Here is a 2,974-nt window from a genome sequence, read left to right as displayed (position 1 = left end):
CATTGCGTGTGGACGGAAGCTTTTTTGCGATTGCGTTTGCGTTAATCCTATGCGTTTAGCCGTATGCGTCCTCGTGGGGCCGGGGCCTTAGAAGGCACAGGGCAGCACGGTCCTACTCGGTTCCATTCAGATACATTATGATATGTTCGAGGTCTTTGCTGTAAACATTTGTATAGGTGAAAGGTTCAATTATTTTGATCAAGTTTTGTTCAAACTGCATTTTGTAAAATTGAGTTTTAGGTGAGAAATTGCACAGCACTATAAATCCTCAACACCGGAGCCCCTCAAGGCTGCGTGCTCAGCCCTCTCCTCTACTCCCTACTTACACACGACAGCTTCAGGTTCCTCGGTGTCCGCATCACTGAGGACCTGACATGGACTCATCACACAAACACCATCACCAAAACAGCGGCTCTTCTTCCTCCGCAGGCTGAGGTTCAATATGGACAAGCCCACAGGATTATCAAAGACCCCCATCACCCCAGCCACAAACTGTTCTGTCTGCTGCCGTCTGGCAGGCGGTACCGCAGCATCAGGACTATGTGTGTGTAAACAGTGGAAGCAGGGAGAGGCATACACGTGCCTTGATCCCTGCCGAATCGACGCACAACTGTTGATTGGTGTCAGTGCCAAACACTTTTTTTAGGAGCAATGTGCTCATGGTATAGATGTGGCGCATACATCTTAGTTCCTACTATTTTCCCTCACCCTATCCTAAGGGAGTGCATGTAGACACGTTGTGCCTCTCCGCCTCTGATCCTTACTTCTTACTTGCTACCCCTTTCCCTCAACTTATCCTAAGGGAGTGCATGTAAATAGACACGTTAGTTTAGCTGCTATAGGCTTGGACTGTCGGGGGACACCTTACTTCTTCCTTCTGTCTATCTGTACCTGTGTACTCTCATGTTCCAAATAACCCAGCTTCCCCCAAATTTCTTTTTGGTGTCTATATCTACGCCTGGATCCTGAGTCGAAGCTAATCCTGTTGCTGTGGTTGTGTGTCCTGGATCCTCTATCCTGAGTTCTGGATCTGAGTCCCGGACTTCGAGTCGTGGCTGAACCTGTCTCTGCGGTCCTGCCTGATTCTCACCATACTACTTCCCTGATGGCTCCCACAGGATTGTTGACATCCTCATGGATTCATCTTCTTGCATTTCCAAACATCTGGTCTACCTATGTTGCAAATGTATTATCTCTTTGATTTACACACGGCATCTATTGCACGTCTGTCCGTCCTGGGAGAGGGATCCCTCCTCTGTTGCTCTCCCTGAGGTTTCTCCCATGTTCCCCTTTAAACTGTAGGTTTTCTCTGGAAGTGTTTCCTTGTACGATGTGAGGGTCTAAGGACAGAGGGTGTCGAATTGTCATACTGATATTCTGTACAAACTGTGAAGTCCACTGAGACAAATGTAACATTTGTGATATTGGGCTATATAAATAAACATTGATTGATTGATTGACCAGACTCAGAGACAGTTTCATCCCACAGGCCATAAGACTGTTAAACACTGCGTTAAACACGCAGAGCTTGCACTGTTTTTTTTGCCCGAGCAGGGGCTGAAGATCACACCAATGACCTTCTGATTGGTAGAACACCATCTACCTTCCGAGCCACAGTCGACGCAAACACAAACATTGCCACACTCTTTATGTAAAATCAGTAATGCAGCCTCTCAGTGCTGAATAAGGTCCTACCACTACATCACCTACCAGAAACAGTTGACTCGTTCCTGAGAGTAGTCAAACTGTACTGCAGAGCAGGCTCTGAGGTCCACGGTCCGGATGGGCTCCTCACTCTGCAACAGAGATAGACACTGTCTACAAGTCCCAATAGTGATTGTCTAGGACTAAGAGCAGATTAGACTCAATATTAGCAAAATACTGTAATCAAATATTTGAAGTAACGTCGCCTTTAGGCTAAAGAGAGATTCACCCCTTTGTCTTTGAAGTATTTGAGTTCACATCTGTTGAGTGTGAACCATCTCTGTTTCCAGTTCTGCACAAAAGATTAAAAGTCTGATCAGAAACAGAACTACTCGTTTATCTTTGAGACACAGTGAGGTGTACCAGCTCCACTGATCTTACCTTCACAAATGCTCCTTGTTTCGTCAGATAGCCTTCCTTTGTGCCTAGCTGAAAACACATAGTTCATGTTAGATGATTCAGATTTATATCAAACCTTGAAAATCATATTCACTCAACTGACCAGCTTTTTTAGGTTCTTCATCAGTGAACAGTGAAGTTGTAACATGTTGTTGTTGTTCTTGGCAGTGTTAATGCCTTCAATGTTGAGCTGCAGTGTTCTTGGACCTCAGCATTTGACCTAAAAGAGCTATGCTTCTTGCGGTCTGCAAATGGATACCGTTGTAGGACTGATATTGATAATGACACATTGGCCTGGCTCGCATGACAGGAGCTGAACATACCAAAGACAAACGCCAGAAGAAGAAGAACAACAAAGATGTTGGCTTATTGTCCTGGGGTTGGTTCAGCAAGTCAACTCAAGTATGGAAGCCCCATCACATAAAACCAGCTGGTGTCATGGCGGAGGTATTAACCTCCATCTAACGACTGCTGAACAAAAACCTTTGACCACAAGATACAACTCTTGTAGTTTGTGGGCAAAAGTTAGCAAAACTAGTCGTGTTATGATGATATCAACAACTTCATTCCCTGGTGAAAGCTTATGCCCCCGCCATTATGTATATTTCCAAGTTTGTCCCCATTTAAAAACTTCACCAAGTGCCTGTCGCGAAGGAGTATTGATCTTACTTATCCTAGGAGGAAAAATATATGCTTTATAGGGGTGTAACAGTATCCATATTCGTCCCGAACAGTCACGGTTCGGACGTCACAACGAATACGCCTTTTTTTATGAGTGGGAAAAAAGTCTGTCACTCAGGGCAGTATCCATTACACTATATATAATCCAGGGGCGGTATTGCGCCTAAAGCTGTTTGCCAGTCGCCCTTAA

General features: G+C 45.0%; 1 long non-coding RNA gene across 1 annotated transcript; it reads right to left on the bottom strand.

Moving 5' to 3' along the window:
- Positions 1 to 1,614: 1,614 nt before the first annotated feature.
- Positions 1,615 to 2,338, bottom strand: LOC104964137 (uncharacterized). Its single transcript, XR_800385.1, has 3 exons — positions 2,086 to 2,338; positions 1,934 to 1,996; positions 1,615 to 1,796 (listed from the first exon to the last, which is right to left on the bottom strand). It is a non-coding gene; the product is annotated as an uncharacterized lncRNA (long non-coding RNA).
- Between the last annotated feature and the right edge of the window lie 636 nt (positions 2,339 to 2,974).

Source organism: Notothenia coriiceps, unplaced genomic scaffold, assembly GCF_000735185.1.
Source record: "Notothenia coriiceps isolate Sejong01 unplaced genomic scaffold, NC01 NC01_scaffold00036725, whole genome shotgun sequence".
NCBI classification, from domain to species: Eukaryota; Metazoa; Chordata; class Actinopteri; order Perciformes; family Nototheniidae; genus Notothenia; species Notothenia coriiceps.
Note: the sequence above shows the minus strand (reverse complement) of the source record. Positions and strands in the feature narration are given on the sequence as shown.